The 22994-nt window shown below is 34.8% G+C and overlaps 1 pseudogene; it reads right to left on the bottom strand.

Annotated features, from left to right (window-relative positions):
• Positions 1-5062: 5062 nt before the first annotated feature.
• Positions 5063-5569, bottom strand: LOC119505937 (annotated as a pseudogene).
• Between the last annotated feature and the right edge of the window lie 17425 nt (positions 5570-22994).

Genomic DNA, 22994 nt, shown 5'->3' with positions numbered 1-22994 from the left:
GAGAGTGTAGTGCTAATCCTCTGTTCAGAAAATTAAATATTCCCATAAATAATCATCAGGGAATATTGACAATGTTAATATAAAATGCAATTTTTGAACTAAATAACTTATATGGGTGAATTTTTATCATAAAAATTAAAACGAAGAATACCAATTCTTAGAATTTTCTATTTCTTTTGTGTACAATAAAATGAATTGCTTAAATTTTCCAATTTAGTGTTCTGGAAAACTCTCAAAAGCATTGTGAGGTTATCTGTTTCCAGAAGTGCTACATTGATATTTGATGCTTTACATCTCCATGATGATCTCTCTCTTCAGTTTCAAGATCATATGTATATACACCAGCTTTAAGTCTAAAATGAGATATTTTATATCATTATATCCTGCAATGTGTTTCTGCATGGTCTAGGACTTAAAATCACTTCATATTCTCTATGTGGCTTCTTGTTATATAGCTCTTCAGTGCCTGACTCATCTAAATTTTTAGGTATAAGTATATTTCTCAGGAAAAGCCAAACATACACATTTTTCAATGCACATTCCTTCTATTGAGTCTTTTTCTTTCCAATTTGTGGTGCCAATTCAAGACTTGAATGGAGAAACTACTGGAAGTTTTCTCAAGTTACTTTGAAAAAATACAACCAAATGCAGGGCAGTGGCATACATTTTCACCACATATCGATGAACTAAACACTTCTGTGAGAAGGCAGATCAAATAGGGAAGGTTTCAAAACACTGATTGAGTGCAAGTACATCCAAAGATATTATCAAGTATGAAGCTCCTGTGTTTTTCTATTCCTTTCAGTCAAAAGCAAAGCGTTTTATATTATAAGCAGAATTCTTTCTGCAAGCCTGGATAATGAGTTTTGAATCTATGAACAATTGTAAGATTTATTTGGAAAGGTCTTTGATCTTTGATGACTAACAACTAGAATGATGTGTGCTCACAACAAAATAAATAGCATATCATCCAATGTAATATAGAGACTTATTTTTTAATAATTCAGTTAATAGAAATGCTTTTGACCATTTTTTCCTGGTTAAGAGCACTTTATTTATTACAATATCAATTCACAGCAGCATTATTTCATTGAACAACTCTACTCATAATCATCACACAAGAAAGATCCAAGAATACTGTTGAATGATGTACAAGTCTGTAGTTTATTGGTTTATTTTCTAAAGAAAGCTTTTATCTAGATATTTACATTTCCCATAATTAGTGATACTAGTTATATTCATAGTTAATTGTTTACAAATGTGTAGAAACCATTCTAAGTGAGTAGAAAAAAAACATTTCAGATGCTTGTGACCTGAAAATATTTTTATTAACTTAAAAGATCCACTTTAGATATGGATGCCTTTGGACAAAAGTATGCAAATGCAAGTATTCAGATGCTTCTTTGCAAAGAAAACAAAGCCTAGAGCACCATTTGTAAATGACAGAAAAGTTTTCAGATTATCTATCAAGTATATCAGTGAAGTTTTATTAATTAAAAAAAAACACTTATGTAGAATTTTGTTGGGCACAATGTTAGTTGTAAGCATGACATTTTAATCATAAAGTTGCATTCACTACTGCTTATAGATGCACATGTGACTCTCGAATTATAACATGGGGTGATAAGACCCAGATTTAGAAATCTTTATGTCATTATTCTGTGGATTCACTAATCCACTGCATTCAAAAACGCATTCTACAAGAGCCTCTAAAATATGATCTAAGAAAAACTATGGACATTTAAGAAATTGATCTTTTATTGCTTTATATTATAACTTGAAATGTAGGCAAGCCATGTGGCAAAATTGGAATTTTGTGAAATTCTATAGGAAACACATAAATAAGTCAAGGTTCTTGAGCAAAAGGAAAATATCGGTAGTCAATAACTACACCCAAGTTCACATAAGTAAGTGTGACTCCCTTACAGGGTATCATAGCAAAAGTCATGCTCCAAGGGCTTTCCATGAAAACTGAACTTGCAAGAGAGAAATGGTACTTAGGAAACTCAGGAGATGATCTTGGCACCAAAAAGATTTGAGTGCTGAGGATATTCTCTTTAGTGCCTCAGACAGTATTTCCTCAATTAACATGACTAAGCCAGTCTCCTTGCAAAAACAATATGTAAATATTTTTCCTTTAATTAAAGCTGAAAATGATCATGTAATACTTTCATGTGAGAAAAAAAGTGTGTGCATATAATTTTATTGTTTTCTAGACTTCCTGATGAACCCTGATAGGCATCCTGCCATCTGGGGTCCAACTGGCAGGCAGGGTCTGAGACTGTCTCATGTCTAACCCTTGATGGCATCTGTGGGGAGGATCCAAACCAAACAAACAAGACAATCTAATAATCTTTATTTTTAGGATTAGCCAGAGGAATAAATGTGATTCCAAAGTCATAATAGTTGACACAAGATCATATGATCACCTATGACTCATCAAGTGACAGGATTCAGGAAAGGATCTAGGATGAGATTGGAAAAAAGGAAAAATAATCCAGGCTAATTGCTGCCAACAAAGTATAAAGCCATGGCTTAACTTTATTAAAGTATTTATTTTGTAGTATACATCTGACTGATGGATATATGCTTTTTTTTTTAAATAGATTAAAATGAAATTAACTTGGAAAATGTTTGCACATAGATGACAAGTGATTACCTTGCACAATAACTAAAAATCTCTAAAAATATTAAATATCATTCAGAAAATGAAAACAAAGCTTATAAGCAAAAATTCAAAATATACAGATATATGAAATACTAATTTAAACAGTCAACTTTATGTGACTTTGATGACTTATTTAAATTAATCACATAATTGATGAATATGCATGCATAATTTACTGTGGGATTTTAAGATGGTACACACATAGGTATAGGCATAGGTATAGATAGTGTTTTTCAGTCTAGGAATTTAGACCACAGAAGCATTAATACACATTTAACTTGGCTTCTCTCACTCTTCTAAGAGGGCTTTCAAAGCCACAGGCCTCATAATCAGAAATAGCATTGTCCAGCAAAATCAATGAGATTTATTAATATGAGTCAATTAAGAACAAAGGGATCTTTCCCTAAAGATGCCACATCCATTGTTTAACATCGCATTAAATATCTACCTTGAAATCTTGAGCAAGAGAAAATGAATTAGCAATGGTATTTACAGTATCCCATATTTATTTATGAATTGGATGGGCAAAAAAAAAAAAAGAAATGCAAACAAAATTCAGAATGTATTAAAAAGAACAAGAGGAAATAATTATTGTGTAGGAAATCCAGCTGTGTTTCCATACCAATACTTCATTGCCTTAAATTCAACTCTCAGTTAAATCCCTGGCATGTACTAGGAACTATTCAGAATTGAAGAAAGGATGGATTAACCTTTTTAAAATATGCACTAACCACCAAGTACTTGGTTAAAGGATATGTGGATTCAAAGTTCTTGACTCTTTAGACATATATTAATATATTATATGTAAATACCTTAGCAGATTGGGGATAATTTGAATTTATCCTATAAATCGAGACTGTTTATTAACATAAAATTTGTGTAGAGCGGTTCTTTTCAAGGAACCAGATACATGTCTTAAAAATCAATCTGAACTTAAGAAAATATTATGCAGGATTAAAAAAAAGCAAGAAAAAATAGTTTATTATTGAAGAAGGAAATATTAGATAATACTTATCTTGCCTTTATAATACATGGGCATGTTTCTTGTATTTCTGAAGAAAACTGAATAAATGAAATTGATACTGCAGTGGGCAGATTAATATATCTACTTGAGATAAAATATATTAAACACAAACAAAATAATACAGTACATGGTATAGCATTCAAATATGATAAATGCTTCTATAATGCAGAAAAATATAAAAAATATATACAATAGTGAAAATAAAAGAAATGACAAGAACATTATCTATCTCAAGTTATGAATAAAATTAAGGAAAATGAAGGTATTAGCTTTTTCTGTTAAAGTGGTAAACCCAAATCTCAGTGGACTGCAACTACAAATACTTTTTTTCTCATTCAATATATGCAGAATGGCTTCTGTGGCTTAGTTCCAAGCTGTGGATTTGAAAGAAAATGTATGACAACTCATCAGCTTCAGCGTATTAAAGATGCTATGGAAACCAAGAAAAAAATGTACATGAAAAATAGGATTTTTGTTTCTTTTTAGAGAGAGTTAGATTGTGATTTCCCCTCAGAACCAAGGATGAAGAGGTGGTAGAACTTCCAAATCCACCTCACTTCAAGGTGTAAGTCTAGGTTAAATTTGCATAAAACTAAATACATGTACATAAATACAAGTAAAGCTGCAGAAATATAAAGAAGATTGGTAGGCTGCAGCAATGCCAATATACTTGCTGGCATACTACACATATTATATATATTATATATATATATATTTTTAACAAGTATGTAAATACCATTTTTTGTCTGTAAGTACAGTATAGTTATATTTGAGTTTTTTAAAACATCAAATATAAATTACCTGAACTGTAACAATATACAAAAATTGGCTTTTTATATAGATATACCAGTCAGTACAAGCTGAAAACATGAGTAAATTAACATTGTTTTACAGTAATATACATAGTGCCAGTTAATATTTAAAAACAAGTTTCAATGCATAACACTTGATACTTTTTTGAATCTGTTTCAGTCAGTTAAGAGTATGAAAATGGTTAAATCTAGGCTAAAAATCATTCTAACCAAAAATAAATGCATAATATTTATATCCTGGTATCAACTTTACTAAACCACTCTATTTTAAAACTATTAAATGATACCTAAGGATATTTACATTAAAAGGCTACTTACAGGTGTTGTTTCATCTCATGACTGTTTATGCACACACTTTGTTCAAAAGTTTTAAAAACTATATTCCTACTTTCAATATTGCATACTGCAGGGTTTCTAAGAATTCTAGCAAAATGAATGCTTTCAAAGGTAGCAGAACTGTTTTCAAGTCATCGGTGTACTATTTTTTTTTCCCTTTGGAAGAAAGGACCCAACGAATAATCTAGTTCTGCCCAGATGACCTCATGCAATGCATTTCCTTCAACCTAATGCTGTAACGTCATCAAGTTCTTCTGTCTGTTCTGTACGTGACCTCTTTGCACTAACATTCTATTTCTCATCTGATTTCCTCTCAGGGTTTCTCTCTTCTTCACTGATATCAGCATTATTTGAAGGGCCTTCTTCATCTGAATTGGCTACAAGCAAATCATCTTGCTCTTGGGCTGTGGATTTCGAAGGCTGAGCTCTGTCTTCACTGCCATTAGTTCTACTTTTGGCAGCCCCTTCTGCTTGTTTGAGCCCCAGTTTTTCTGGGGCATCACCAATAACTTCAAATTCAACATCCTTTCCTAGGTCTTCACTATGAAGGCTGTTGATCAATAAGGTATAATCCTGAAGAAAGGCATTTGCTTGAATCTGGCTGTCATTTCTAATTCCAAATTTTGACAACTTATTATGATTATTAGCTTCTGTCTCTCCCTCTTCTGAAGATATTAGGATTGTTCCTTTCCGATCTTCAATTTGGACATCTGGTGCTACCATAGCAAATTTATATTATATATTATATAGTATATGATATGTAGTATATAGTATATTGCAAGATATTAACATTGGGGGAAAATATGTAAAGGATACAGACAATCTTTTTGTACTATTTTTTAAAACTGCATTTGAATCTACAGTTATTTGATAATTTTAAAAAATTAATCAGAAATATTTTTGTAGAGTATTTTAAAATGAAAGTCAGTAGTATTTTAAAATAAGAATACATTTGGTCTATTAGAATTACACATAAAATACAAGGATGCCCTAAATTATAAACTGTAATAATTCTTTACACTAATAAATCAAAGGACCTCAAAATGTCACATGATAATCTTAGTAGATTATAAAATAATCTTTCACTGCAATTTAATGCACAGACAAAATTTATTAATGAACTGTGAATACAAAAGTCCTTCCTCTCATTTATAAGTTAGCAGAAGGTATATTAACAAAAATACTACATTAAACATTAAATAAGGGTGAAATGTAATAGCATTTCCATTACAGTCAGACATAAGCAAAAAAGCATTATGAACTATATTACTCATTATTATTCTGAAGCTATGAACTAACCCATTAAAAAATAATGAGTTAGAGGTACAAATTGGATAGGCAATAGGCAATGACAAATCCTCCTTATTTTAGAAAAATATGATTGTACAGCAGGGAATTCTAAGTATCATCTTATCTATTAAAGGTTCTAATAGAGAGTCTATCAAAATAGTTACATGATTTACTTCACAATCCAAGAGCATTCCTATATGTCAGCATTAATCAGTTAGGAAAATTATATTAGGAATAATTAGGAAAATTATTAACAATAGCATCAAATAGACTTACCAAGATAACTGAAAACTATTTATGTAGGACATCATAAGAGCTAACAACTACTGTGAGTTTATTATGTATCAGGCAACATTCCATATCATTTTCATATCTCATTAAATGACCACTAAAACCCTATGCAGCATGAAACAGATATTTTTAGTTGTTCAAAGCCATAAAATTCATTATAAAAGGATGACATCTTGGTCCCTGTTTTTGACAAGTAGGCTATGTTGCCTTGCAACATAAAAGGTATATAATTAATACCGAAAAAACAGGAAGACACAATTTGCTTTTTTTAGAAGGATCTATAGAGAAAAGATGCCAGTCATTATCAAACCAACATAAGAACTCAATATAACCCCAGAAAACATCTGATTAGAATTTTTACTTTAGAACTTAAAATATTGTTGAAAATTTCATATAGAATAAGAATATGCAAAAGTCCTAATAAAATTCTAAAAAATAAAAATTTGAGACAACTTGGCCTAGAATATCAAAATATGTTATAAAGTTATAATAACTACAGTAATAGTATGTTACACATGAATAAAGGTAGATAAAGGACCCTAAATAGAAGCCTAATGTCTAGAAAAAGCTCCACCTTACTATGGAAATTGATTATTTATGGAAAGCAATATCTATTTAATAAATGATGTTGGGACAAAATGTTTTCTATTAAGGAAAAAATCAATAGATTGTTCCTTATCTCAAATATTCATATGAATTAATTCCAAAGTATTAAAGGTCAAAATATAAGAAACAAAACAAAACAAAACAAAACAAAAATGTAAAAAAAAAATACTAAGTATCAGAGAAAATGAAACTGAATATGATTGTCTTAAAAGTAGGGACGTCTGAAAAAATACTCAGAAACCAAAATTTGTAAATGATAAGATGGGTAAATATGACTAATTTTAAATTTTAGACTGCTTTGTGTAAACAAATCTTATAAGCTTGTAGACAAAGTCAAGGCAAGTGAATGAGAGTGGTAAAAGTATTGCCATCACATAAAAGACATATTTAATATCCAGAAGGTATAAAGGATTTCTATAAAGCAATAAGAATAGAACAACCTAAAGCAAAATGGCAAAGTATATGAATATTATTTTCCAAAAATTATAAAGCCACTATTCATTTGAAAAGATGTCTATCCTCATTATTAACTAGGAAATGGAAATTATAACAAGTGAAATATAATTTTTAATCATGAAATTGAAAAATATAAAACAGAATGATAGATGAGAGAGAGGTGGGGCAAGATGGCAGACTAGTGAGCTGTATGTTTTAGTTACTCCTCCAGGAAAGTAGGTAGAAAGCCAGGAACTGCGTGGACTGGACACCACAGAGCAATCTGACTTTGGGCATACTTCATACAAAACTTATGAAAACACGGAACTGCTGAGATCAGAGAAATCTGTAAGTTTTTGTGGCCTGGGGACCCACACCCCTCCCTGCCAGGCTCAGTCCCATGGGAGGAGGGGCTGTCAGCTCTGGGAAGGAGAAGGGAGAACTGCAGTGGTAGCCAGTTCTAGTTTGCTAATGCTGCAGAATGCAAAACACCAGAAATGGATAGGCTTTAATAAAATGGGGATTTATTTTGCTACACAGTTACAGTCTTAAGGCCACAAAGCATCCAAGGTAAAACACCAGCAATCAGGTACCTTCACCAGAGGATGGCCAATGGTGTCCGGAAAACCTCTGCTAGCTAGGAAGGCAGCCGGCATCTGCTCCAAAGCTCTGGCCTCAAAACAGCTTTCTCCCAGGACGTTCTTCTCCAGCAAGCTTGCTCCTCTTCAAAACACCACTCGCAGCTGCACTCCCTGAGTTCCCTCTCCTTGAGTCAGCTCATTTATATGTCTCCACCGATCAAGGCCTACCCTGAATGGGCGGGGCCACACCTCCATGGGAACATCTCATCAAAATCATCTCCCACAGCTGGGTGGGGCACATTCCAAGCAAATCTAACCAGCACCAAAACCTCTGCCCCACACAAAACCACAGATAATGTCATTTGGGGGACACAATACATTCAAACCGGCACACAGCCCTTATCGGAAACTCATTCTACTGATCCAAACTCCAACCATAGATAGACTGAGACCAGACACCAGAGAATCTGAGAGCAGCAAGCCCAGCAGAGAGGAGACAGGCATAGGAAAAAACAGCACTAAAAACTCCAAAATTAAAAGTGGAGGATTTTTGGAGTTCTGGTGAACATAGAAAGGGGAAGGGCAGAGCTCAGGCCCTGAGGCTCATATGCAAATCCCGAAGAAAAGCTGATCTCTCTGCCCTGTGGACCTTTCCTTAATGGCCCTAATTGCTTTGTCTCTTAGCATTTCAATAACCCATCAGATCTGTGAGGCGGGCCCTTTTTTTCTTTTTAATCCTTTTTTCTTTTTCTAAAACAATTACTCTAAGAAGCCCAATACAGAAAGCTTCAAAGACGTGCAATTTGGGCAGGTCAAGACAAGAGCAGAACTAAGAGAGCTCTGAGACAAAAGGCAATAAACCAGTGGCTGAGAAAATTCACTAAACACCACAACTTCCCAAGAAAAGAGGGGTGTCCGCTCACAGCCATCATCCTGGTGGACAGGAAACACTCCTGCCCATCGCCAGCCCCATAGCCCAGACCTGCCCCAGACAACCCAGTGGGATGGAAGTGCTTCAAATAACAGGCACACTCCACAAAACTGGGCGTGGACATTAGCCTTCCCTGCAACCTCAGCTGATTATCCCAGAGTTGGGAAGGTGGAGCAGTGTGAATTAACAAAGCCCCATTCAGCCATCATTTCAGCAGACTGGGAGCCTCCCTACACAGCCCAGGAGGCCAGAACCACCCTGGGGGGATGGCACTCACCTGTGACATAGCACAGTCATCCCTCAACAGAGGACCAGGAGGTGCACAGCCTGGAAGAGGGACCCACTCACAAGTCTCAGGAGCCATACACCAATAACAAGGACTTGTGGATTAGGGGCAGAGACAAACTGTGGCAGGACTGAACTGAAGGATTAGACTATTGCAGCAGCTTTAAAACTCCAGGATCACCAGGGAGATTTGATTGCTAGAGCCACCCCCCCTCCCTGACTGCCCAGAAACACGCCCCATATACAGGGCGGGCAACACCAACTACACATGTAAGCTTGGTACACCAATTGGACCCCACAAGACTCACTCCCCCACTCACCACAAAGGCAAAGCAGGGGAGAACTGGCTTGTGGAGAACAGGTGGCTCGTGGATGCCACCTGCTGGTTAGTTAGAGAAAGTGTACTCCATGAAGCTGTAGATCTGATCAATTAGAGATAAGGACTTCAATTGGTCTACAAATCCTAAAAGAACCCTAACAAGTTAATTAAATGCCAAGAGGCCAAAAACAATAGAATATTATAAAGCATATGAAAAAAACAGACGATATGGATAACCCAAGCCCAAGCACCCAAATCAAAATATCAGAAGAGACACAGCACCTAGAACAGCTATTCAAAGAACTAAAGATGAACAATGAGACCATAGTATGGGATACAAAGGATATGAAGAAGACCCTAGAAGAGCATAAAGAAGACATTGCAAGACTAAATAAAAAAATAGATGATCTTATGGAAATTAAAGAAACTGTTGACCAAATTAAAAACATCCTGGACACTCATAGTATAAGACCAGAGGAAGCTGAACAATGAATCAGTGACCTGGAAGATGACAGAATGGAAAATGAAAGCATAAAAGAAAGAATGGGGAAAAAATTGAAAAAATTGAAATGGACCTCAGGGATATGATAGACAATATAAAACATCTGACTATAAGACTCATTGGTGTTCCAGAAGGCGAAGAAAAGGATAAAGGTCTAGGAAGAGTATTCAAAGAAATTGTTGGGGAAAACTTCCCAAATATTCTAAACAACATAAATACACAAATCATAAATGCTCAGCAAACTCCAAATAGAATAAATCCAAATAAACCCACTCTGAGACATATTCTGATCACACTGTCAAACACAGAAAAGAAGGAGCAAGTTCTGAAAGCAGCAAGAGAAAAGCAATTCACCATATACAAAGGAAACAGCATAAGACTAAGTAGTGACTACTCAGCAGCCACCATGGAGGCAAGAAGGCAGTGGCACGATATATTTAAAATTCTGAGTGAGAAAAGTTTCCAACCAAGGATACTTTATCCAGCAAAGCTCTCCTTCAAATTTGAGGGAGAGCTTAAATTTTTCATAGACAAACAAATGCTGAGAGAATTTGCTAACAAGAGACTTGCCCTACTGGAGATACTAAAGGGAGCATTACAGACAGAGAAACAAAGAAAGGACAGAGAGACTTGGAGAAAGGTTCAGTACTAAAGAGATTTGGTATGGGTACAATAAAGGATATTAACAGACAGAGGGGAAAAATATATACGGCAAACATAAACCAAAGGATAAGATGGCTGATTCAAGAAATGCCTTCATGGTTATGATGTTCAACGTAAATGGATTAAACTCCCCAATTAAAAGATATAGATTCGCAGAATGGATCAAAAAAAAATGAACCATCAATATGTTGCATACAAGAGACTCATCTTAGACACAGGGACACAAAGAAATTGAAAGTGAAAGGATGGAAAAAAATATTTCATGCAAGCTACAGCCAAAAGAAAGCAGGTGTAACAATATTAATCTCAGATAAAATAGACTTAAATGCAGGGATGTTTTGAGAGACAAAGAAGGCCACTACATACTAATAAAAGGGGCAATTCAACAAGAAGAAATAACTATCATAAATGTCTATGCAACCAATCAAGGTGCCACAAAATACATGAGAGAAATACTGGCAAAACTAAAGGAAGCAATTGATGTTTCCACAATAATTGTGGGAGACTTCAACACATCACTCTCTCCTATAGATAGATCAACCAGACAGAAGACCAATAAGGAAATTGAAAACCTAAACAATCTGATAAATGAATTAGATTTAACAGACATATACAGAATATTACATCCCAAATCACCAGGATATACATACTTTTCTAGTGCTCATGGAACTTTCTCCAGAATAGATCATATGCTGGGACATAAAACAAGCCTCAATAAATTTAAAAAGATTGAAATTATTCAAAGCACATCCTCTGACCACAGTGGGATACAATTAGAAGTCAATAACCATCAGAGACTTAGAAAATTCACAAATACCTGGAGGTTAAACAACACACTCCTAAACAATCAGTGGGTTAAAGAAGAAATAGCAAGAGAAATTGCTAAATATATAGAGACGAATGAAAATGAGAACACAACATACCAAAACCTATGGGATGCAGCAAAAGCAGTGCTAAGGGGGAAATTTATAGCACTAAACGCATATATTAAAAAGGAAGAAAGAGCCTAAATCAAAGAACTAATGGATCAACTGAAGAAGCTAGAAAATGAACAGCAAACCAATCCTAAACCAAGTAGAAGAAAAGAAATAACAAGGATTAAAGCCGAAATGAATGACATAGAGAACAAAAAAACATTAGAGAGGATAAATATCACCAAAAGTTGGTTCTTTGAGAAGATCAACAAGATTGACAAGCCCCTAGCTAGACTGACAAAATCAAAAAGAGAGAAGATCCATATAAATAAAATAATGAATGAAAAAGGTGACATAACTGCAGACCCTGAAGAAATTAAAAAAAAATACAAGAGGATACTATGAACAACTGTATGGCAACAAACTGGATAATGTAGAGGAAATGCACAATTTCCTGGAAACATATGAACAACCTAGACTGACCAGAGAAGAAATAGAAGACCTCAATCAACGCATCACAAGCAAAGAGATCCAATCAGTCATCAAAAATCTTCCCACAAATAAATGCCCAGGGCCAGATGGCTTCACAGGGGAATTCTACCAAACTTTACAGAAAGAACTGACAGCAATCTTACTCAAACTCTTTCAAAACATTGAAGAAAATGGAACACTACCTAACTCATTTTATGAAGCTAACATCAATCTAATACCAAAACCAGGCAAAGATGCTACAAAAAAGGAAAACTACCGGCCAATCTCCCTAATGAATATACATGCAAAAATCCTCAACCAAATGCTTGCAATTCGAATCCAAAGACACATTAAAAAAATCATACACCATGACTAAGTGGGGTTCATTCCAGGCATGCAAGGATGGTTCAACATAAGAAAATCAATCAATGTATTACAACACATTAAAAATTCAAAAGGGAAAAATCAAATGATCATCTCAATAGATGCTGAAAAAGCATTTGACATAATCTAACATCTGTTTTTGATAAAAACACTTCAAAAAGTAGGAATTGAAGGAAACTTCCTCAATATGATAAAGAGCATATATGAAAAACCCACAGCCAGCATAGTACTCAATGGTGAGGGACTGAAAGCCTTCCCTCTAAGATCAGGAACAAGACAAGGATCCCAGCTGTCACCACTGTTATTCAACATTGTGCTGGAAGTGCTAGCCAGGGTAATCCAGCAAAACAAAGAAATAAAAGGCATCCAAATTGGAAAAGAAGAAGTAAAACTGTCATTGTTTGCAGATGATATGAACTTATATCTGGAAAACCCCGAGAAATCGACGATACAGCTACTAGAGCTAATAAACAAATTTAGCAAAGTAGCGGGATACAAGATTAATGCACGTAAGTCAGTAATGTTTCTATATGCTAGAAATGAACAAACTGAAGAGAAACTCAAGAAAAAGATACCATTTTCAATAGCAACTAAAAAAATCAAGTACCTAGGAATAAACTTAACCAAAGATGTAAAAGACCTATACAAAAAAAAAATACATAACTCTACTAAAAGAAATAGAAGGGGACCTTAAAAGATGGAAAAATACTCCATGTTCATGGATAGGAAGGCTAAATGTCATTAAGATGTCAATTCTACCCAAACTCATCTACAGATTCAATGCAATCCCAATCAAAATTCCAACAACCTACTTTGCAGACTTGGAAAAGCTAGTTATCAAATTTATTTGGAAAGGGAAGTTGCCTTGAATTGCTAAAGACACTCTAAAAAAGAAAAACAAAGTGGGAGGACTTATACTCCCTGACTTTGAAGCTTATTATAAAGCCACAGTTGTCAAAACATCATGGTACTGGCACAAAGATAGACATATAGATCAATGGAATCGAATTGAGAATTCAGAGATAGACCCTCAGATCTATGGCCGACTGATCTTTCGTAAGGCCCCCAAAGTCACTGAACTGAGTCCTAATGGTCTTTTCAACAAATGGGGCTGGGAGAGTTGGATATCCATATCCCAAAGAATGAAAGAGGGTCCCTACCTCACAGCCTACACAAAAATTAACTCAAAATGGACCAAAGATCTCAATAAAAAAGAAGGTACCATAAAACTCCTAGAAGATAATGTAGGAAAACATCTTCAAGACCTTGTATTAGGCGGCCACTTCCTAGACTTTATACCCAAAGCACAAGCAACAAAAGAAAAAATACATAAATGGGAATTCCTCAAGCTTAGAAGTTTCTGCACCTCAAAGGAATTTCTCAAAAAGGTAAAGAGGCAGCCAACTCAATGGGAAAAAATTTTTGGAAACCATGTATCTGACAAAAGACTGATATCTTGCATATATAAAGAAATCCTACAACTCAATGACAATAGTACAGACAGCCCAATTATAAAATGGGCAAAAGATGTGAAAAGACAGTTCTCTGAAGAGGAAATACAAATGTCCAAGAAACACATGAAAATATGTTCAGCTTCACTAGGTATTAGAAAGATGCAAATTAAGACCACAGTGAGATACCATCTCACACCGATTAGAATGGCTGCCTTTAAACAAACAGGAAACTACAAATGCTGGAGGGAATGTGGAGAAATTGGAACTCTTATTCATTGTTGGTGGGACTGTATAATGGTTCAGCCACTCTGGAAGTCAGTCTGGCTGTTCCTTAGAAAACTAGATATAGAGTTACCATTCGATCCAGCGATTACACTTCTCAGTATATACCCAGAAGATCGGAAAGCAGTGACACGAACAGATATCTGCACACCAATGTTCATAGCAGTATTATTCACAATTGCCAAGAGATGGAAACAACCCAAATGTCCTTCAACAGATGAGTGGATAAATAAAATGTGGTATATACACATGATGGAATACTACACGGCAGTAAGAAGGAACGATCTCGTGAAACATATGACAACATGGATGAACCTTGAAGACATATTGCTGAGCAAAATAAGCCAGGCACAAAAAGAGAAATATTATATGCTACCACTAATATGAACTTTGAAAGATGTAAAACAAATGGTTTATAATGTAGAATGTAGGGGAACTAGCAATAGAGAGCAATTAAGGAAGGGGGAACAATAATCCAAGAAGAACAGATAAGCTATTTAATGTTCTGGGGATGCCCAGGAATGACTGTGGTCTGTTAATTACTGATGGGTATAGTAGGAACAAGTTCACAGAAATGTTGCTATATTAGGTAACTTTCTTGGGGTAAAGTAGGAACATGTTGGAAGTAAAGCAGTTATCTTAGGTTAGTTGTCTTTTTCTTACTCCCTTGTTATGGTCTCTTTGAAATGTTCTTTTATTGTATGTTTTGTTTTGTTTTTTTTAATTTTTTTTTTGTTGTCATACAGTTGATTTAAAAAAAAAAAACAACAAAAAAAAATATGTAGAGCCCTCTTGAGGAGCTGGTGGAGAATGCAGGGGTATTGGCCTACCCCACCTTGATGGTTGCTAACATGACCACAGACATAGGGGACTGGTGGTTTGATGGGTTGAGCCCTCTACCATTGGTTTTACCCTTGGGAAGATGGTTGCTGCAAAGGAGAGGCTAGGCTTCCCTATAATTATGCCCAAGAGCCTCTTCCCGAATGCCTCTTTGTTGCTCAGATGTGGCCCTCTCTCTCTAGCTAAGCCAATTTGAAAGGTGAAATCACTGCCCTCCCCCCTAAGTGGGATCAGACACCCAGGCGAGTGAATCTCCCTGGCAATGTGGAATATGACTCCCGGGGAGGAATGTAGACCTGGCATCGTGGGATGGAGAACATCTTCTTGACCAAAAGGGGGATGTGAAAGGAAGTGAAATAAGCTTCAGTGGCAGAGAGATTCCAAAAGGAGCCGAGAGGTCACTCTGGTGGGCACTCTTACGCACAATTTAGACAACCCTTTTTAGGTTCTAAAGAATTGGGGTAGTTGGTAGTGGATACCTGAAACTATCAAACTACAGCCCAGAACCCATGAATCTCGAAGACAATTGTATAAAAATGTAGCTTATGAGGGGTGACAATGGGATTGGGAAAGCCATAAGGACCACACTCCCCTTTGTCTAGTTTATGGATGGTTGAGTAGAAAAATAGGTGAAGGAAACAAACAAACAAACAGACAAAGGTACCTAGTGTTCTTTTTTACTTCAATTGCTCTTTTTCACTCTAATTATTATTCTTGTTATTTTTGTGTGTGTGCTAATGAATGTGTCAGGGATTGATTTAGGTGATGAATGTACAACTATGTAATGGTACTGTGAACAATCAAATGTACAATTTGTTTGGTATGAATGCATGGTATGTGACTATATCTCAATAAAATGAAGATAAAAAAACAGAATGATAGAATCAAATACAGGCTAGGTTTCTTATGTAGCTGGTGACTGTAAACTGGGACAATTTTGTGGGGCAGTTTGAAAGGATCTATTAAATGTCAACAGCACATATCCTAGACACACAATTTCACTTTTCTTATATTAGAGAATGTGTCAAATATGTTCGTTGAACTATTTGTACCATTATTACCACTGCCGCCACCAAAAAATATTGTAAAAATCATTAAGTAAAGAGAATGGATAAATAAATTGAGAGATCTTTGTTGCAGCCCATGAGGGCCATGCCAGACCAGAGGCCAAACAAGACAACAAGCATTTTCTGATACATGAACTTTTATTCAGGGCTTACTTACAGGGTGAGAAGTCATGCAAAGACCATGATGGCTCTCTCAGGTTGGGTGGGCATCATGTTCACAGGGAAGTCAATAGCATGATGCAAAGAGAACAGAAAACCATTTATAAGGGTTTAACACAAAGACATTCCTAAGGGTGGGGAACATAGACATGGGAACAGGTCACTGTGACCTGGAAGGTGGTGCAGGAAGGAAAGAATTATAAGATGGGGCTTTGTAAATAACCACAAAAGGGTTAACACTTGGGGGCCAGGAAGCAGGTAGACTAGATTAACATTGTTGCATTTTTGTGAAACCGGAAGCCTCTCACCTCCTGTTTCCTTCCCATTTCACATTTTAGATTTACATTTTAAGGTCAGTTTACCCTTTCTCTCTTTACTGGCTTACAAAGACAATAGGTTAAACATTAGCAGCGTAGGTCATGCAGACTGCTGTGCATCAAGATCTGTGAACCTGTTTTGCTCAGGCCACAATCTCCAAACCATGATCTCATGATTACTGGGCAATAATGGGATAAAATGGAATACATCATTGATATGCTACCATTAAAAAGTTACCTCTGTATGCTATAAGTGTTCACAAGTTACTTAATTAAAATAATGGATGTATTGAAAACTATCACTTAAAATAAAATATCTAAAGTTACATTTTTGTAAATGCATCAGGAAAATACTAGAAAGAAAATACTAGAAAGAAAAAAAAACTATAACAATAGCTATTTTTGGGTAGTGCTCTGCATTGTAGTGAATTTAAACGGAATACTAGTTTCCTTTTAAAAATAAAAAACTGCAAGTATATATTATTTTCATAGTTAAATCTTAGGAAGACCTTAGTTTTGAGAAGATAGTGGTCATAGTTTAAAAAACACAAAATTTTAAGTGCAGATTAAACCTTTAGAAGATCAAATTAAATTTAAAACAAGAGAAAATAGGAAATAAGCCCTACCTAAGGAAAACAAAATCAAAGAAATGGCACCCTGTCCCTCCCCATTTCATAACCTATAAGGCTTCGACAGACACTTCTATAGCCTAGTTCCTCTGAATATTTGAGGTATGGAAAATCTTTGTGTTATCTCAAGAGACCTGAAGTATAGAAGAAAATGCAACTTTTCAAAAATTACTTTTGAAAGGTAACATCAATATTTAAAATTTAGAAATTTAATATAATAAAATATATTTACTAACATTAGTTATTAAAACATATGCAACATATATAAAACATAGTATCAAACCTAGGTAAAATACATATTTAAAGAGTGATTTCCATGGCAAGTGGAACTTATTCCAAGGAAGGTAAGAGGCTTTACTGTTAGAAAACCTGTAAGTGAAATATCTCAATAAATTAAATGAGGCTGAGCAAGTTTTGCAGTTTTGATACATCCATGTCATGCACTCAATTGGCTAATTTCTGACAGCACTTGCTAGTAGGAATGGAGATATACTACCATAATTATTTTTTATATGCTTGGGATTTTGTGAGAACAAGTATGTAGACTGTGAATCATTATAAACCATATTAAAGAAGGCAGAAACTGACATCTTTGGAAAATAGGATGAATAGGTAGAGTGAGTCAATATTTGTGTACATCCTTTCATACCCACAAAATTGTTGTAGCCCACCTGAATATGTCAAATGGACTTGCAATTCCTTAACATCTTATGTCAGTAGTTAAACAGTAAGGAAAAAGGTTTTAGAACCATTTGAAGCCATATATATACATATGTATATATTACAATCTGGAAAAGTATAAACCAACAATTAAATACTGAAATCAAATAAAATAGTAAAAATTACTTACATAATAGTCTAGATAAAGTCTAGATAAAGTCAAAATCCCTATTGAAAGGCTTTGGATGCATCATTTATGTGATAATTTCCAGAACAGTAACCTATCAAAAAGTAATTATTTTCCACTCTTTTTATTATGATAATAACAACAAACTTTTAACTTAGAATTCTAAATTTATTTGGGCTTGAGCTTTCAAGTACAGTCATATCTTGGTACTTGACTGCTTTGAAACTCATAGAATTTGGTATTCAACACATTCTAATGTGAAAATTTTGTCCCAGTGCTTGTCATTTGTTTGGTACTTGGCAAAACTCAGCAAGCTAGAACTCAACAGTGTTGGTTGCCCTTTCTAGCAAAAACAAAGGGTCATGCTCTTGCCCTGTGCACATTCACTTGCAGTCTTATCTTAGTTTGTGTATTTTTGCACTTTTTTTCTCATCATGGGTCCTAAGAAAATGAGCAGTGATAGTGCTGAACAGAAAAGAAAATTACTTCACACCATCAAGAAAAAAAAAAAAGAAAGAATAGGCAAATATGAGAGTGATATTCACATTACTGATCCTATTAGGGAATGTGGTATGCCTAGAACAACAGTCTCCACTATTATTAAAATAAAGAAGTGATAAAAGGGCTGAAGTTTTGAAAGGAGTCAAGGCAGTAACAAAGCACTCCCAAACACTCAAGGAAGTTGAAAAACTGTTATTAATTTGGGTAAATGAGAAGCAGTTAGTGGGAAACAATGTATCAGAAGCCATGATATGTGAAAAAGTGAAAGTGTTTTGGGCTACAATGTATCAGAAGCCATGATATGTGAAAAAGTGAAAGTGTTGCATGCTGCTCTTTTGAAAAACAAATCAGGACTGAGTGATGAGAGGGTTGAAGGTTTGAAGGCCAGCCATGGCTGGTTTGATAATTTTAAAAAGAGGCTGGCATCCATAGTGTCATGAGGCATGGCAAGAGAATGAGTGCTGATAAAAAGGCTACTGATGAATTTGTCAGTGAATTTCAAGACTACATAGAGGCTGAGGGTTTTATATTCCCCACCAAGTTTTTAACTATGATGAAACTGGACGTTTTTGTAAAAAATGCTGAGTAGAACCTATGTCATAATAGATGAGAGGGCATTACCAGGCCACAAACCAATGAAGGACAGGTTCCCTATTGTGGTGCATGAATGCTAGTGGGGACTTAAAATCCAACCCTCTACTAGTCTTTCATAGTGAAAATCCATGAGTTTTCAAGAAGCACAATGTTATAAAAAGCAAACATCATGTGATGTGAAGGACAAACAGCAAAGCTTGGGTCACAGGTAATTTTTCACCAAGTGGATAAATGAAGTGTTTGGTCCCTCAGTAGAAAAAAAAAAAAAAATTGCTGGGGAAAGATTTGCCTCTGGAAGGAACATCATGAAGAGGTTCAGCACTGAGGAGCTGCAGGAACTACAGAAGGAGCAGCAACAAAAGCTGGCAAAGGGTGTGTCACAGCCTATGGTGCAAGTTGAAGAAAAGGCAGAAAAGAGAAAGAACATCCTTTGCCACCTTCACTGAAACTTATCCAATGAGGACTCCTTCTGTCTTCTTATCAGAATTCCTCAAAAATGTGAAATTGTTTGTTCATTCAATAAATTCACATTTCTGCCTGTCAGAGCTTTGTCCAGATGGTACTTCTCCACAAAGTTTTGAACATCTGTCCATTTTGCACACATTTCTTTTATTCAGAAACGGGATATTCTCCCTTATCTCCTCTTCAGCTGAAGAAACCTCTTCAGCCACCTCTTGTTGCTGCTTCTGTAGCACTCCATGTAACCTCTCCTCCTCACCACTCTCCTCCCAGCATCCCCTTAGGGCTTTATTTATAAAAAAGATTTTATTTTATGTAGTCTAAGTATTTATTATTTTTTAGGTTTATTTCTCATGTAAAGTAATGGTATACAACCATATCTTTTTACATATTGCCTTAAAAATGTACATTGTCTTCGGTTGGGGAATGCATTAAATTTATTTACATTATTCCTTATGGGAAAAATTTGGTACTCATCATTTTTGGTACTCATTGTGCCTCCCAGAACCAATTAGCAATGAGTACTGAGGTACCACTGTATATTATCTATGTTTTAAATATTCTTTTTAATTATTGTAATTATGTATACTACTATTTCAGTGTAAAATAGTACAAATTTGGGACGATTAAAGAATTTAAAAACTTAAATAAATTTAGTAAGAATTAAATAAATTAAATAACTCACACACACACACACACACACACATATATATATAATTTTTCTCATGAGGAAAATGGCTTGATGTTCTTAACTCTAGGACAGTGTTGTGCAAAATATGTTAGATGAATCAACACATTAGAATTCCCAGGAAAACTTTCTGTTTTCCTAAGTTTTTGCCTTACCTCAGAACAAATGAATTGGAATCTCAGAGGGATTGAGTCTAGAGATCTGAATTTTGAAAAAAAAAAAAAAAATTCCCAATTGATTTATAAGGCAATTAAATTTGACATGCATTTCTCAGAGTTTTTGAATCAGTACACCTCCTATCACCTTTAAAAAAAATCTAGTCATAAGAATTAAGACATGAAATTTATGTTTCCTAGAAACCAAGAGTTTGTAATGGTAGAAAAACATCTTTTTATTAACTAGAGCAATTGCAGGATTTCATTAGCAGTCATTCCAGGAGATAGCAATGCTCTGTCTAAATATTCACTTCTTTGGTTCCCATCAGACAATTTCTAGCTCAAAATTAAATACAGCAGTAAAATTAAAGAAAATTCTAGTTTTAAGTGTAGACAATTTATAATATCCTTTTAATGGCATAAATGTCTTCAAAACATTAAAACACTACCTGAAAATTATCAGACTAAATAATCCCCCATCACTGTAGAGTTTAATCTGGTCTACTTCAACCAAATTAATAGGCTTAAATCACTTTAAATCATCTTCCTCCCTAAGCCTCAAAGACTTGGATAATAATTCCAGCTTTTTAATTCTGCCACTCAAGTTCTCCCATATTTAGAAACCAACTACCCAAATTTATTCTTATTATTTACAATATAAATCATCATATACAAGCAGCTTAGCCTACTCACTGTTTTATTATCTCAGCATATACTCCATAATATATTTAAGTCTTTTTTTGCAAATCATGTTTTACTTCCCTCTTCACATTTCTTTTTCTTTTATTTTTTTTGTCCTAATGAAAATCTATAATGCAAAATAAGCATTTTGTCCTATCTCCTTTCAGTGTCCTCTGCTCTAGAATCTTTTTTCTTTTTTTTTTTAGTGTATCATTGTACTATTCAATTCCCCACTTCTATTTACCTTAAAGTTGCACTGAATGTATACTACTTTAACTGATTTATTGGTATGAATCAATAACACCACCAGTTAAACAATGAGCATTGGATTCATATATGTACCAAGTTCTTGCAACAGTTTTTTTTTTTTAATTTTTAACACAAATTTATTGACATATATTCACATACCATATAATCATCCAAAGTGTATAATCAATTGTTCACAGTATCATCATATAGTTGTGTATTCATCACCATGATCAATTTTTGAACATTTTCATTACTCCAAAAAATAAGAATAAAAATAAAAATAAATGTAAAAAAGAAAACCTAATATATCTCATACTCCTCAACCCCCTGCATTATTCCTTTACTTTTTGCCTCCCTTTTTTCTACTCATTTGTCCATACACTGCATAAAGGGAGTGTGAGCCGCAAGGTTTTCGCAACCACACATTCATACTAAATAAGCTATGTAGTTATATGATTGTCTTCAAGAATCAAGGATAGTGGATTGCAGTTCAACAGTTTCACATATTTCCTTATAGCTATTCTAGTACACTAAAAACTAAAAAGGGATATCTGTACAGTGCATAAGAATAACCTCCAGAATGACTTCTCAACACCATTTGAAATCTCTCAGACACTGAAACTTTATTTTGTTTCATTTCTCTTCCCCCATTTGGTCAGGAAGGCTTTCTCAATCCCTCAATGCAGGGTCCAGACTCATCCCTGGGAATCATGTCCCACATTGCCAGGGAGATTTATACCCCTGGGAGTCATGTCCCACATAGGGAGGGTGGCAGTGAGTTTACCTGCCAAGTGTGCTTAGAGAGAGACAGACCACATCTAAGCAACAAAAGAGGTTTTCTGGGGGTGTCTTAGGCAACATTATAAGGCTTAGCCTCTCTTTTGCAGTAACAAGCTTCATTAGGGCAAGCCCCAAGATAAAGGACTTGGCTTACTATCAATGGTATTCCCCAATGCTCTTGCAATAGTTTATATCACATAACCATAGTGATATTCTTGCAAGTGCTATCTTATCATACAATATTAAATTTATTTCTCAAGGTGGGTTACTTAATATACTAAATTATACACTTGGTAATTGGATGAGTCAGAGTAAACTGCAAGACTCTAGAACTCTAAAATCCATGCTACTTCCAATCTATGAGTCTCATTCCTACATCAAATTGTAAACTCTTGGCATGAGGAACCCTGTCTTTGTCATCTCTGTCAGAAGATGAAAACAGTAAGAGTATAGCATGGCATATTGTTTTCTAACAAGAAGAGTCAGAGTATTGCATACTGAGAACTCATGGAAAACAAATAAATGGAAAAGCTTGAAACATTTTGGCAGAAGTTTTGATTAGGGTGGATAAACTATGATCATTTCTTTTATTCTAAAAGTCTTAATCTAGTGTTCACTGTGTGTCAAGTATCTTGGTAGGGATTAAGAGTGCACAAGTGAACATAGCTGTATGTTCACTCATTTTGACAATTTAGGACTAATCTATGTTGGTAGTAGTAAGAAAAGAATAAAGATAATGACTGCAGAAAAGTGGCAAAGGTTGAATTAACAAGACCAAGT

This window comes from Choloepus didactylus, chromosome 1, assembly GCF_015220235.1.
Source record: "Choloepus didactylus isolate mChoDid1 chromosome 1, mChoDid1.pri, whole genome shotgun sequence".
Classification (NCBI taxonomy): Eukaryota; Metazoa; Chordata; class Mammalia; order Pilosa; family Megalonychidae; genus Choloepus; species Choloepus didactylus.
Note: the sequence above shows the minus strand (reverse complement) of the source record. Positions and strands in the feature narration are given on the sequence as shown.